This window comes from Microtus pennsylvanicus, chromosome 1, assembly GCF_037038515.1.
Source record: "Microtus pennsylvanicus isolate mMicPen1 chromosome 1, mMicPen1.hap1, whole genome shotgun sequence".
Taxonomy (NCBI): Eukaryota; Metazoa; Chordata; class Mammalia; order Rodentia; family Cricetidae; genus Microtus; species Microtus pennsylvanicus.
In genome coordinates, this window is record NC_134579.1 from 185,354,987 (window position 1) to 185,371,156 (window position 16,170).

At 40.6% G+C, this 16,170-nt stretch overlaps 1 pseudogene; it reads left to right on the top strand.

Moving 5' to 3' along the window:
- Nucleotides 1-6,777: 6,777 nt before the first annotated feature.
- LOC142831839 (small ribosomal subunit protein uS2 pseudogene) lies at nucleotides 6,778-7,645 on the top strand (annotated as a pseudogene).
- Nucleotides 7,646-16,170: the final 8,525 nt, after the last annotated feature.

The following is a 16,170-nucleotide window of genomic DNA, read 5'->3' on the forward strand; positions in this document are numbered from 1 at the left end:
TAAATGGTCCATTGTGCAACAAAAAAGCCTGGGAAAGCAGTACAGACTATGCTAGATGCTTGAGTTATTCATTAAATTTTTACTTGAAATTTATGATGCTTGTCAACCTTGAAAAATATACAACAGCAGCAGGAGAGCTGGCTCAGTAGTTGAGAGTACCCAAATTCGATTCCCAACACCCACATTGGGTGCCTCATGACTGTCTGTGACTCCTGCTCCTGGGGATCTTATACCCACTTCTGTCCTCTGCCAGCGCCTGCATGGATATTTTCATATACATATATTTTTATTTTTTATATTTTATTTTGAGGCAGGACCTCATTATGTAGTCTTGGTTGGCCAGAAACTCACTATCACATACTCACAGAGATCTCTCTGCTTCAGCCTTCTAAGTTCTAGAATTAAAGGCATGTCATCATGCCAAGGCTATAATCTTTTTCATCTTTAAAACATTCAGTTCAGAAGAGGAATAAACTTGGTGCAAGGAGGGAGGACTCATTAAGAGGGACTAAAAAATAGGGGGCAGGGAAAAGTGTAACCAGAATTTGTCATCTATCTGTACAAAACTGTGATATGAATTTAATATATATGGAGGATGCCTTTTACTATTTTTGTTTGTTTGTTTTTCGAGGCAGAGTTTCTCTGTGAATCTCTGGCTGTCCTGGAACTAGCTCTGTAGACCAGGCTGACCTCAAGCTCACAGAGATCTGCCTGCCTCTGCCTCCCTGAGTGCTGGGATTAAAGGCGTGCACCACCACAGTCTGGCTGCCTTTTACTATTTTAAGTATTGATTTTTGAATGCATACAATTATTTTTTTATAAAAGGATGGCAATGTTGTATGAATTTTGAGCTTCACAAAAGTTCAATAACATCTACAATTCAAATTTTACTTGGCAATAAAATTTTGAATTGTTATTTCTTTTATTTTCTGAAAGAAAATATTTGCTTCCTGCTCTTGGCTCCTTTCTGAAAGCAGCAGGATGGAGAAGTCTCTATTTCCCCCACTTTCCTGTCTTTCTCGAGCTACAGTGTCCTCTATTCTTTCCCTCACTTAATGGAAAATGAAGATGTAAGGGGAAAAAAATCCATTACCTCTGTGACACTTGGTGCCCTAAAGTCACAAACATAATTTATGGATTCTAGCCATGCTTCCATTCCTTGCCATGCCAATAAAGTTTATTGAAATTGAGGTTGGAATTGAAAAGCTTAAACCAAAGAACTAGTCAAGAGGTTGAGAAAAAATATGTATTTGAAAGTGATACCCAAACAAGAATATTGTTTTACTTGCAGCCAGGGTGTCATGTAAATTACCAGGAAGTATTCTGTTTTATTTTGAAAGCCAAGCTAACCACATTAGCCACGAGGAAGAATTTCAATTTTACTTAATATTCATACTTAATGTTGTTCCATATTGAAATGAGGTTCAAGGAAAAGCAACACTTTTGCTTTATACTTCAGACGTCTAGGGCATTAAGATTTAGAGAGAACATGACAAAAAAAATCTAAGGCTAAAATTACTAGTTGGTGAAAATCAGAAGAATGTAAGTAAAAATGAATTTTAAAGTGATATGAGTACATTGAAATGGCCGAAACAGAAAACCCCACCGAGAAATATTTGTGGACATCGGCGGGAAATCTGCATTAGAGGACATTATTTCCCGCAGAGAGGATCTTACTGAAATTATAAAGAACTCCTCTGGCAAAAAGGAAATAGCAACCCACAGCTTTATAGCAGCAGCCCGAGCCACAGCACACATCTCAAAATAAACCACGGACATATTATAGGGACGACTCCTGCGAATCGAATGTCTCTAAACATCTGGGCACAACTTGGAGTTGCAGGGACATTCTGGCCAAAGAGAAGGGAAGAGAGGTTGTGAACATGTAACATTGCAGAGATGCAGCTTCTTAAGCATTTCTCATTTTGTTCTGTCTCGGAATGCCCCAGACTTATCACGAGATACCAAAAGGATGGGTATGAAGAACGCCCAATTGCAGATGGCAAATGAGTTGAACAGTTAGTAAGGTAGAAGTGGGAACACCACGGCCAGTGAAGCAAGCTCTTTATATATTTTGGAGATCAGTCCTCTGTCTGATGTAGGGTTGGTGAAGATCTGTTCCCATTTAGTGGGCTGCCTGTTTGTCTTATTGACTATGTCATTTGCTTTACAGAAGCTTCTCAGTTTCAGGAAGTCCCATTTATTTAGTGTTGCTCTCAGTGTCTGTGCTACTGGTGTTATATTTAGGAAGCAGTCTCCTGTGCCCATGCATTGAAGGCTACTTCCCACTTTCTCTTCTGTCAGGTTCAGTATGGTCAGATATATGTTGAAGTCTTCAGTCCATTTGGAGTTGAGTTTTGTGCATAGGGATAGGTATGGATCTATTTGCATTCTTCTATATGTTGACATCTTGTTATGGCAGCACCATTTGTTGAAGATGCTTTATTTTTCCCGTTGTATAATTTTAGCTTCTTTGTCAAAAATCGGGAGTTCATAAGTGTGTGGATTAATATCCCGGTCTTTGATTCAATTCCATTGGTCAATCAGTCTGTTTTTATGCCAATACCAAGCTGTTTTCATTCTTGTAGCTCTATAATAGAGCTTGATGTCAGGGATGGTGATGCCTCTGAGAGTTCCTTTATTATACAGAATTGTTTTGGCTATCCTAGGTTTTTCGTTTTTCTATATGAAGTTGATTATTGTTCTCTCAAGGTCTGTGATGAGGATCGTGTTGAATTTATAGATTGCTTTTGGTAGGATTGCCATTTTTTATTATGTTGATCATACCTATCCAAGAGCATGGGAGACATGTAAAGACATTTTCTGCTATCTTCTTCAATCTCTATCTTCAAAGGCTTAAAATTCTTGTAGAACACGTCTTTTACTTCTTTGGTTAGCGTTACCCCAAGATATTTCGGGTTTTGTGGCTATTGTGAAGGGTGATGTTTCTCTGATTACTTTCTCAGCTTCTTTATTATTGGTATATAGGAATTCTATTAATTTTTTTGAGTTGGTCTTGTATACTGCCACATTACTGGAGGTATTTATCAGCTAGAGGAGTTCCCTAGTAGAGGTTTTGGGGGTCACTTACATATACTATCATATCATTTGCAAACAGCAAAAGTTTGACTTCTTCCTTTCCAATTTGAATCCCCTTGATCTCCTTTTGCTGTCTTACTGCTCTAGCCAGAACTTCAAGAACTATGTTGAATAGATATGGAGAGAGAAACAGATCTAATGATTTCACCATATGCATGAAGAAGCAGACCACATTATTATTCATAATTCATGAGTTGTTTTCTCCAAAGCTAGAGGTACTAATATACACTATTGTATATTTATTCTCTTTTGTTCTGAGTTTCCCTTCAAGTCACTTAATTAACTGACTAATTTTGGTAATATTTATTTGTTTGCAGGGTAGAAGGTCCCCCAGCTCAGTCTGCCCTCAAACTTGCTGCTTCTGAGGATAGCCTTGAATTACTGGTCCTCCTATCCTATTTCCCAGTTCCTGGGATTATAGACTTCTATTAGCATGTATGGTCAAATCATTAATTTTACTGGTTATTCTTTAATTATAATTTTTAATCTGAAATAAGCAAAACATAAACATTGGCTTTATAACTACTCCACAGCTGTGCTGTATAATTCAGAAACTACATGGCCATTCGGAAACAACAAAATTAAGACACAATAATTGCATTTTCTACCACCATACTTCATATTATTAAGTCTCTGAAAGTCAAAGGAATGTGTTAAAGTGTGTGTATGTAATATTTTCACAGTGAATATTCTCTAGAAGAGCCATCAAGCCACACTGTCTGGTTTTTTGTTTTTGTTTTTGAATGAACTGAAATTACAGATCACTAAAGCCTCATCAGTAATCTGAAATGCAATATGACTTGAATGTCAAGAGGTTTCCTAAAATTTACCAGTGGCAAACCTGTAGAGGCTCACCATGGAGGTGTCTACAATCTATGGGAAGAGGTACTCTCAATCTAGAAATCGCGTTTCTAGGATCTACCTGTGGGAATGTCTGTAGTGTATTTTTTTTTTTTTTGATTAATGATTGGCACGAGAGGGCCCAGCTCTGTGAGCAGTGACAATCCTGGCAGATGGTGGTCCAGGATGGTATAAGAAACCAGGTTGAACAAGACACGGGGAACAAGTTAGTAAGTTGCATACCTCCATGGCCTCTTTTCTAGCTCCTGTCCCCAGGTTCTGTTTGAGTTCCTCCTGCTCTGACTTTCCTCAGAGCAGGATTGTGATGCGGAACTGTAAGTGGAAATAAACTCTTTCCTCTTTTTTGAGTCATGGTGTTTATCACAGCAATAGAAACCCTTTTAAAAAGCAAAACAGAGTTTATTTCAGTTAGAGAGGCAAGGAAATACACCGGGAAACAAACAGAAAGCCAATCTTTGTCATAGCAGGAAAGAGAATGCCAAATTGGAGATGAATTTCCTTCAATGTGGGGTTTCGTCTTACCAGCGCACCTCCGACAGCAGACGCCGATGCTGTGCACTAACTTCTCCGAGTCCTAGATTCTGTGTGGTAATCAACTGTTCTCAAAGTTTTTGATGGATGGTACTTACTGCTCTGCCACCCTGCTCCGTGAGTCATGTAATTGTTTACTGTCCTGGTCCATTTAACTCCCATTTGGGACCATATCTTATACATATCCTGAGTATTTGTATTTCTTTTCTTCCATCATAAAACAAAATATTTCGTATTCTCTGAAAGAGATTTCAAAAGTTCAAGTTATTGACACTGGAGAGTCAAAACTTCGGCTTCTGGTAGGTGGCTTCCTCTTTCTCCATTCTTCTCCCTCACCCCCAACCTCTCTTCTCTTCCTCACTCCCTTCCTCTCCCTCTCCTTTCCTTCCTGTCTTCTTGCTCCCTTCCTTTTGTCTTTCTTCTTCCTTTTTTTTTTCATTCATTTCAATCCTTCCCTCAATTCCTTATCATCTCCCTTTCTTTCTCAAGCAATGTTAGACTTAATGAACTTTTCTAGATGGGAGCCCTTCTCTTAAAATGTATCAGTTCCAGGCCTTTTGGCTAAGATCAAGTATAAAGTACCCTGCCAATTTACTCCCTGTGTCAGCTAGGTTTCCATACCTACCTCTTTAACTGACACAGTTATATGGGCTTTGTCTTCCCTGTGAGCATGCTTTACTATGAAAACACCAGGTTCAGTGATATGGTCGTATTAGGAAAATAAGCATATTAATGACGCTTATTATGAATTTAATAAGATATTTGCAAGCAAATGGCTCTAACTTGGTAAAAAAAAATCTCCAAGTCAAGTCAGAAGGGTGAAAATATCTTTTACTAGACTGTACAACTTTAAAGAGCAGAATTTGATAAATTAAAATATGTAGAGGTATGAATATATAAGGTACATATTATACACCCAACAGGAGTTTTCTTTGTTTTTAAATGGCTGCATTCATTCAGTATAGTTATTTTGTGGTCCATTTATGCTACTAGCCAATTCTGATTTTTAATGAGAAGACTACATTTTGTGGCTAAGACAGTTTCTGAAAAAGATTTATGTACACTTATGCTCGTGTTTGCCTACACGAGCTTGTGTGTACCATACACATGGGAGTGCCTGAGAACACCAGATGCCTGGAGCTGGAGTTCTTGGCAGTTGTGAGCCAGCCAGTGTGGGTGATTGGCTGCACTGGGGTGAGCCGTGTCTCCGGCCCAAAAATATTCTTCACCCATGAACTTGATCATGAATCAGCCTAACTATATTCCCGTTCTCTGGATTATGGATAAAGCTACTGGGAATTTTTTATAAGGATATGCTTTCATTTTTCTCAAGCCAGAGCCTAGGAGTCTTGCTAAACGAACCATATCATGGACACACGTTGACTTTTCAAGGGCTTGACACTTTGATTTTCAGAGTAGTTACTGGAATTCTGTTGGAAATGCAACAGTCCAGTTACTCCATGTCTACATCAACAGTCCAGTTACTCCATGTCTACATCAACAGTCCAGTTACTCCATGTCTACATCAACAGTCCAGTTACTCCATGTCTACATCAACAGTCCAGTTACTCCATGTCTACATCAACAGTCCAGTTACTCCATGTCTACATCAACAGTCCAGTTACTCCATGTCTACATCAACAGTCCAGTTACTCCATGTCTACATCAACAGTCCAGTTACTCCATGTCTACATCAACAGTCCAGTTACTCCATGTCTACATCAACAGTCCAGTTACTCCATGTCTACATCAACAGTCTAGTTACTCCATGTCTACATCAACAGTCCAGTTACTCCATGTCTACATCAACAGCCCAGTTACTCCATGTCTACATCAACACATGATGAGGTCAGTCTTTGATTTCGAAAAATCCAAGGTGCAGAGGCTTCTAATCAAGGTTTAATTGTAGTAATTTAATTAGTAATGATCTTGAGAGTCTTTATGGACTAATAATTTTTATATGTTCTCTTTTGGTAGTTATTCAGTTTCTCATAAGTAGACTATTTTTTTTAAGGACCATTTTATATTGACAGAGAAACGAATAAAAGGCCACAGGGCTGGAAGACACGATGGCAAAGGTTCTATCTCCATTATACCATAGCAGTCACGCTTATTATCAACTTCCTTTACCACTGGGACTGAGGCTTTAACCACTGGTTCAAGCTCACGTTTGACACAGAGCCTCACAGAAAAGTTCCTCTTCTGACTTTTTTTCCCCTAAAGAAATTGTATTTAGGGCATGCATTGTTCTTGATTCCTGTCATAATTTAAAGAGAAACTTATGCAATGTCTGATTTTGATGTCTTGAAGATAAAGAAGGATGACGACAAATTTTTTGCCCCTGCAACCCAGCTAGGTGGCACTAACCTTGGCTTTCAGATGGAGCAGTATATCTAGAACTGGAAAAGGGATGGTAAATCTGAAGAGGACCTTGGAGAAGCTGTTGCTTGCAGCTCAGCTATTGCTACCATGGAGAACCTTGCTGATGTCAACGTTGTTGCCTCCAGGAGGAACACTGGCCTGTGAGCTGTGCTGAAGCTTGCTGCTGCCGCTGGAGCCATTTCAATCGCTGGCTGCTTCATGCTAGGGACCTTAACTAACCAGATTCAAGCTGCCTTCAGGGAGCCACGGCTTCTAGTGGTCACTGATCCCAGAGCTGACCACCAACCCCTCTTAGAAGCATCTGGGGCCAACCTGCCCACCATTGCTCTGTGTAACATAGACTCTCTCTCTCCTCTCTGAAGCATAGACACTACCATCCTGAACAACAAGGGAGCTCACTCAGTGCATCTGATTCGGTGGATGCTGGCCCAGGAAGTACTCGGCCTATGTGGCTCTATCTCCCATAATAGTCCATGGGAGGTTATGCCTGATCTTTTTATAAAGACTTAGAGGAGGTTGAGAAGAGCAGGCTTCTGTGGAGAAGGTTGTGACCAAGGTGGAATTTCAGGGCGAACGAACTGTACCATCTCCTGAGGTCACTCTTGTTCACCCAGAAGTGACAGACTGGTCTGAGGGTGTGCAGGTGCACTCTATATCCATCCAGAAGTTCCCTGCTGAAGACTTGAGTGCCCAGCCAGTCACAGAGTACTGGTCTGCAGCTCCTGCAGCTCAGGCCACTGAGTGGGTTGGAGCCACCACTGAGTGGTCCTGAACTCATCTGCAGACACCTTTGCAAAGAGGAAAAACAGGTAGAAGAAAAATAAAGCTCCTAAAAGAAAAGAAATTTGATATGGGATTTCCTTCTATATGCTGTTTGTGTTGATTATTATTGCTTGTGTGTGTGTGTGAGTGAGTGAGTGTGTGTGTGTGTGTGAGAGAGAGAGGGGGGGGGTCATTAGTATGCACAGCAATCACTTTTACTTGCTGAGACATGTCACTGGTCTTTGTATCTTTCTTCAGTATAGTCCAAAGAAGTCTCCTTCTCTTTATTTTTGTTGTTGTTGTTGCTTTTTGTTTGTTTGTTTGTTTTGAGACAGGGTTTCTCTATGTAACAGTCCTGGCTGTCCTGGAATTTGCTTGGGAAACCAGGCTGGCCTCTCACTCAGTGAGATTCACCTGCCTCTGCCTCCCAAATGCTGCCATTAAAGGTGTACACCAGCACTGTCCGGCTAATTTTTCAATTGCATATTTATTATTTAATGTATGTGTGTGCAGAGAGGATGGAATTGTGTGGGAGCACGGGGCAGAGGACAACTTACAACCCTCACTTCTCTCCCTGCACGTGGATCCTGGGGATGGAACTCAGTCACTGGTGGTAAGCCCTTTGATCTGTCCAGCCACCTCATGGCCCCCAAGGTAATTTTTTTGAGAGTGAATATTTGTATATATAATCTGTAATTCTACACAGAACGGTTTTAGTTCTTATGCCTTGTAGCTTATTTATCATTTGTTTGATATTAATAGAGGTGGGTTCATGAAACTGTATTTTCATGAATAAATATTTCTGTAAGTAATCCAATAATTCATTGCTGTCATTGCCTAAGTCATTACTTTTTCAACTATTGGAAGCTCTTTTAGCTGATTCATATATAGCTTTGACAAACCACCTCCCAGAGGGTTACATTTTGCTTGATTAGGTTTTCTGGCAAAGAAAGTCAGGGATTTATCATTTTGTCCATTTTAATAAGAATTTGTTTTTATACATAAAAAATTAAACACACACATACACACACGTTCTTTTTACAATTTTGGGAATCAAACCCAGAACCCTGTACATGTTAGATAAGTTGACTTTTCACCGAATTACACTCTATACATATTTTTGATCTATCCTTTTCTCAAAAATAGGGTTGCCACACATTTTCTGGCATCATGTGGCTTGTATTTTCATTTTCTCAATAATGTCTTTTGGAATTTTTGATTTCCTGAACGCTCAAGTAGAAATCTTTTATTTTCAGTCTGGGAGCTAATTCAATCTAATTGACTGCTAATTCTAAAAAATCTCTGCTCAGTGTCATCAGAAATTTCCACCACATCTCTTCCAGAATCCTGTAGGCTTAAGGTTGACACGTTGTGGGGTGGTAATGAGATTTGACTTGAGGTTCAGTGGTGTTGGCATGTGGACTTCCAGTTACTGTAGCCTAATCTGATGGTGAGAATGTCTTTCATTAGGAATTTCCTTAGATCTTTGCCAACACACCCTTGACTCGGCATATTTCCCAAGATGCTTTTCTGTCTTTATGACATGATCACACTGGTTGATTTCTGTGCCCTTACATGGTCTGGAAATTAGGCCATATAATCAGTCTAGCTTTGTTTTTCTTTCTATACTCTGTTTGATTAGAATCCATTGTGAGCACACACTGCTTTTTGTATTTGTTTTGTTAGCACTCAAAAATTAAAACAAAACAAAACAAAAACTGAAGTTTCGGGAAGTCCTTTGCAATGATGGCAAATCCACTTAAGGGCCAAAGTACATCGAAGAGTGTATTGAAATGATAAAAGCACAGAAAAGTTTCTCATGCCATTATTAATCAAGGAGCAATGAACAATGGTGAGTGAAGAATCTTTTTGCGTCTTGAAAAGTTTGGAGGCGTAGATGTGTGGACCTGCACGGGTGTGATTATCTATACACGCACATGTGGAGATCAAAGATCAAAGTTAAGCATCTTTCTCTTATGTTGTGGGACAGGTTCTCTCACTGAACCTGGAGCTAACTGATTGGTTAGATTGTTGGTCAGTGAGACCCCATGGTCCTCCTGACATGACCTTGAAGCTCTGGAAAAGCACTCACATACCGTCACACTTAGATTTTTTTTTACATGGTTCCTGGTGATCCATACTTAGTTCTTTAGACTTCCACAACCAGCATTTAATCCAAGGAGCCATTTCCCAAGGCCCATGATAGCTTGTTTGCCATCTCCAAACAACAAAAGCTAAAGAGGGATCGAGACAACAGGCATTACTGTTCAGTCTGCCCGGGGTAAACTGACAGTTATGGCTGTTGGAGTCCTGCCTTGTTTTTTGTTGGAGTCATTGTGGACACTGTCAGTAGAAGAGTAGGTGTTTAGCGGGGTGGGGATTTTGACTGCTCAACACAGTCTTTCATTTAAGCAAGTTCTTGCTTTAAACCAGTGTTTTGGCATCCCATTCTGGCTCTCTGTCTTCTGCTAGAGAGGGAGAAACAATCTGTAGGGTCGTGGGTTCCAAGACGCATTTCTGCACTGGAAGCCCGCCCAAGCTCCTGAAGGGTGACTCAGCTAGCTACCTCTTAATAGTCTCCTTTTGCCGGTCCTCAATTTCATCTCGCTCTACCAATTAGATTACCACGCCTCCATCTGCTTTTCGTCTTCCAAAATTTTGTTCGCATCTCTCACCTGCTGCTGTCTTCTCTCTAATTCTCTTTGTCCTTGCAGGTTTATTCTTTTATTAGCAAGATTTTCATCACTTTCCTTTCTAGGGGGAGTGGAAATCAACAGCAGAGTTCAATCTGCCCTGCTGAAAATGAAACCCATTTCCCCAAATTACTGCAAGAAATATGATGTCATTTTAAAATTTAAAAAGTTCCTTTAAAATGAATGCTGGATTTGACAGGTGAGGCCTGCTTCATTTCTTTATTGCTGTGGTTTTTAATTAAGCATGAATCAAACACAGCAAACGTTGACAGCTTTATAATGTCCATTTGTCGTATGTTCAACCAAGCCTACCAGGGATGCTGTTATTACAGTTCCTTCTCTGGCTTTACACGGAGGTTTGACTCTGAGCCTGCTGCATGCAGGATGGCACGCTGAAGAGCTGTCAACAGGAGGTGGGGGGAATCTGCAGGCCCACATTCTGGGAACGTGTGTCTAGTTTTTTTTTTTTTTTAAGTCCACCTAATAGGAGAGTTTAGGAAAGAAACAATTTACTAATGTTAGAAAAATGGAAAAAGGCACATAACCAGTGACAGCCCTAGGAAAGAGTAATCTATACTGGAGCTGAGGAGACGGCTCTGTTGATAAAGCAATTGCTGCCCAAGTGTGAGGACCAGAATTGGGATCTCCAGAATTTAAGTTAAAAAAAAAAAAAAAGGTGGGCAAGCAAGACAGCTTGTAATCCCAGTTCTTTGGAGGCAGAGACTGGGAATCCCCGGAGAGAGTGGGCTAGCTAGATGAAGTGGATTTGGCAAGTACTGTATTCAGTGAGAGACACTGCCACCATAAAGTAAAGAGCAATTGCGGTATGTAGTAGCAGGCACACCTATCTGCTTTGCACCTCTGCATGCGCACGCCCACCCACCACATGTTTGTATCCACACATGTGCAATCGTATGTGCACACATCCTTGTATAACACACACCAAACACACACACACGCACACACACACACACATACAATCAAACCAAACAAGCAAAGCACTCTGTGGACCTCTGTAGGATGTTACTGATTTATTATTCTTGGTCAGCTTTCACAGAGATTCCCAGCAATTGGGGGATTTCTAAGTTGAATTGGTGTCATCGGATATATAAGTACTGACCATATACGAATTTCTCAGTTGATACTTTAACACTGTACTTTCAACAAAGCCTGTATCTCTTCTCTTTTACAACACTTTCATTTCCATTAAGAGAGGAAAGGCACAAATAACAGAATGGAAGCCTGCAATCTATGTTATGTCAGCGAATCCTTGATGTCTATTAAAAACCCCACCTAAACTTGCAATTCCCTTGACAGAGCATGTGGGATGGCCTTTCTCCAGCTGCTGCTTTTGCTGATGAGATGCCAAATGTCTTTACAGATACATCTGCAGAAATAAAAAAATAAAATGAGGAGAAGGAGTGGATGATGGGAATTCAATTATAGGTGCTCTGTTCTTAAAAGAAATGGCTCAGCAAAGGTGAGTGAGTTTGCACACACAAGATCACCACACAAGAATGATTTTAAATGATGTCCATGAGAAAGAAAAGGGTTTTATCTAATTTTTAAATATTGGTTTATGCTTAATAAATGATGTATGAAATGTCCATCAACTGCAACGCACAACTGGAGTGCTTCGTCCTGCCATGATATTATTCATTTAAAAATCCTAGAGGTTTCAAACTTCATACATTCTTCTTTATTTATGTGAAATCTAATTTGCTTTTTACAGTATTGTGAGCTATACTCCTCAGACCTGTTATGTAGCAATGGCTATAGCGACATTTGATATATAAATATTACTTATTTTCACACACGTCCTGATTCTGCTATAATAATGTGGTAAAAGATCAGCTAGTGCATTGTAACTTCAGACTCTGCAAACCCAATAGGAAGTTTCACAAATTTTTTTTGTTTCCAATCAAAAGATTTCAAATAATTCCTGTTTCTCCTTCATCTCACGCTATGTACCTTTCAGAGAACTTGCTTTTATACGTAAGGCACACTGGTTTTGACTAGGAGTTAATGTTCGCAAGTGTATTATGGGTCTCGGTAACCTTTAAAATAATCTTTATTTTGTGTGTGTTGCTGAGTGTTTGTATGTGCAACTAAGCAACAGGAGCCCGTGGAGGTCAGAGGAGGGGTTAGGAATTGGAGTGACATGGGGTTATGAGCTGCCGTGGGTGCTGGGAACTCACCCCATGTTCTTTGCAAGAGCAAGCAAGTGCTCTTCGCTGCTGAGCCATCTCTCCAGCCCTGACCCTGGCAATGCTTGTGAGCATCACTGAATCATGTGACCTCCTCACTTACTGCTTGGAATTCTAGAAGTATTTGGGCACAGTCATTGCCCAGCTCCCAGAAATCTTCAAAGTGAGCAACCAAAAGGTACGATTCTCTCTGCCTCTCCATCCTCTCTCTCTCTCTTTCTCTCCCTCCTCTTCCTGTTCCCCTTCCTCTAACCAATCTTATCTCCCTTTCATATATATATATATATATATATATATATATATATATATATAGAGAGAGAGAGAGAGAGAGAGAGAGAGAGAGAGCAAACAGCAAATTTAGTTCACGGCTGGTTGAGGTTGGATATTTTGCCCATCACTCTCCGAGTTAGATTACACATCTGTTCTTTAAAGCATCAGAATGTTACCAAAGTGTGTTGGAAAATTAAACTGCCTTTGAGGCGGGATGACACACTTTCAGTGTTCTCCAAGATAGGTGTAAATTGAAATGGAATGAAACAAGCAAGAGCGAATAGAGTAAGAATTAAAAACACGCTGCCTTTGTTCCCTCATTTCCTTTAGGACGGAGTATAATCAATACTTTACAACAGGGTTAATACACTGTCTTCAAACATGGTATTATTCTTTCAAGAGCACACAATAACTTTATTAGTTATGCCGTCTGCAGGCTTCCTGAAGTGACAGCATTGTGTGGGTGCGTCAATCACCCACAATTCCTAATACCCTCTGTTGAAGTGTTTTCTTTGTACACAACCTCAGCAGTGAGAGCCATACAGCTGCAGGTAATTTTAATGGTGGAAGTTCTAATTTTAATTAGCATAATTAGCTGAAACAAAACAAACCAAAAAGAAAAATAAAACCTTCTTTCTGCTTACTGGTTATTGCATATTCAAATCTTACATCTGTTCTCTATTCAAGTGGAAACTGAGTTGCTGAATTTTGTTTCAAAGCAGTCCTGGTTTAAATCCATATCAGGACACTAACTCAGCTTTCTTCTGGATATTTGGTAGGTTGAACGTTCCTTTTTCAGTGACACTCACATATGAGTTTTTGTGTTTCTAAAAATACATTAAAAGGAAAAACACAATTACTGTATGAGTAACATTCTAAGTTTCTTCATTACTAGAGTTTGTATATTTTGATATGTACTTTACAAATGAAAGCAGAGAACCCTTTGTTATAGTTCTCTTACTAATGACCATGCTAATCAAATTACTACCAATAAGAACGTTCTACAGGATACAAATAAATCAAATATTTGGAGCTGAACATCTACACGGTAACATCATGTTAGGCAATTCAAGCTGTGATTTCAAATGGATAAAAAAAATTAAAGACAACCTATTGTGGGTTGTTTGATCTCATAAAAAAAAAAGGCAGGATGGACCAGGTGGTGGTGGCATAGGCCTTTAATTCCAGCACTCAGGAGGCAGAGGCAAGTGGATCTTTGTGAGTCCGAGCTCAGCCTGGTCTACAAGAACTATTTCCAGAATAGGCTCCAAAACTACAGAGAAACCTTGTCTCAAAAAAAACAAACAACAACAACAAACCCAGGAGGGTTCACAGTAGAGCAATCTGTGATTTAATGTTGGTGTGACCTTTGGTTTTAAGGTCAACTTGCCACAACGTTACACCTTGACTGAGGCATTGGAGTTGATGCGTTAGTTGACGTAGGAAGCCCGACCCCTGATGAGGGGGCAGCATCACCTTCTGGTAGCAGTTCAGATAATGCAGGGGGCTGCAAAAGGGAGATCGTTCGCGGGTTACTCACTTGGCCTTCGCGCTTGCCACAGCATTAACTTACCCTGCTGCCGCCGCTGCTGATCCCCTCACTGACATCAGAACCTGCGACTTCCATCTCTCAGAGTGACCTGAGAATCGGTAGCTCTCCGGGAACCCTCCACGTCCGCAATGCAAGATTGGGACTGCTGAGGATCTCAACTTAGTGGTTTTCAACCCGTAGGCGCGAGACAGCTATTGTTACTAATTTGGCTGTATAGCATAAGAGATTGTAATAAATTCACAGAGATGTTAGAAATGGGGTTGGGAGTCACAAAGAAAGAGAGCATCACTCACAGTGAAGCTTCTGGAGTAAACGAAGTTTACTCTTGATCAAGAGGGTGTGCTGGGAAGAGCGAGCACTCACACAGAAATTGCGCTTGGTTTTTATTTTAAATCAGGGGGTCACAATGTCTTTCCCCATAGGCTGGAAGCAGATCTCATAGTCTGACTCAGTTGGCTGGTCTGAAAGGAATTAGTGCGCCAGAAACCAAGGAGGAAGGAGAAAGGGGTCACTGCTCCACCGGAAGAGGCTAGTGCTCCAGGCCGTCAAATTCCTGAAATACAGCTGGGGCCTTTGTGTAAACAAAGGTTTGACTGGGTGGGGAAAATGTTAAAATATTTGCATAAAAGTCTTGTAAAGTGGAGGAGATCAAAAGATTTGAATTCCTTGTCCCAAACACAAATTTTATAGTATTTGAGATAATAGACTGATTTCATACTTCTTACAGTCTACCAGTTCTGGACCCCAGAAGACACTACTCAGACACACAGATATGTAGATAGAAAGGAAGAAGCTACGTTAGGAGGAAGGCAGGGGTGGGAGGTGGTCCCTTTGCCATAAGCTGTGGAATCCTAAGGATTGGTACTTATCACTAGAATATAGAAGATGCCAAGAAAACCCTTTGCGTACAGCCTACAGAGAAAGTGTGGTCCTCCCAAAGTGTGATGTTGCTTTGTAGCCCTCTGCAACTGTGACAAACTCCTCTGTTGTCGGGAGCCTGGCGGTGCTGTTGGGTGTATTTACAGCCGAGGCCTTAGGAAACTGGCACAGTGTCTCTGGCTATGTGGCATTCCTCTGAGTCAAGAAGAGTTTGCTAAAGGTTACATTCCTAAAGTGTTGTAGGGGAAAAGGCTTGGGCTGGTTGTGGGGATCTTGAGGTAGGAATGGAAGACATGTCCATGGCCTTTAGTGGATCATAGAGGATACTTCTCCAACATCCAGTCACTGAAGCCAGCAAATAATACTACAGTATTTATTGTTATATAATAATACAAAATGAAACTGAACAAGGAAAATAAATGTGTTATCACCTTCTCAATGGCTTAGCTTTATTTTTTTTATTTTTTTAAACTTATTTATTTATTAAGGATTTCTGCCTCCTCCTGGCCACCGCCTCCCATTTCCCTCCCTCTCCCCCGATCAAGTCCCCCTCCCTCATCAGCTCAAAGAGCAATCAGGGTTCCCTGACCTGTGGGAAGTCCAAGGACCGCCCACCTCCATTCAGGTGCTCGTACTGGCTTTCGGGAGCCTAGGCAGTTTGGACGCTCAATGGCTTAACTTTAAATTTCTCCCACACACTCTCCCTCCCCCGGGATTGGAGGCTCTTGATGAGGATCTGGCCTCAGTTCCAGCACCTTATTTTTTTTTCTTTTTCTTTTTAAGATTTATGTATTTATTTATTATGTAGCCAGTGTTCTGCTTGCATGTGTCCTTGCAGGCCAGAAAATGGCACCAGATCTCATTACAGGTGGTTGTAAGCCATTATGGTTGCTGGGAATTGAACTAAGGACTTCTGGAAGAGCAATCAGTGATC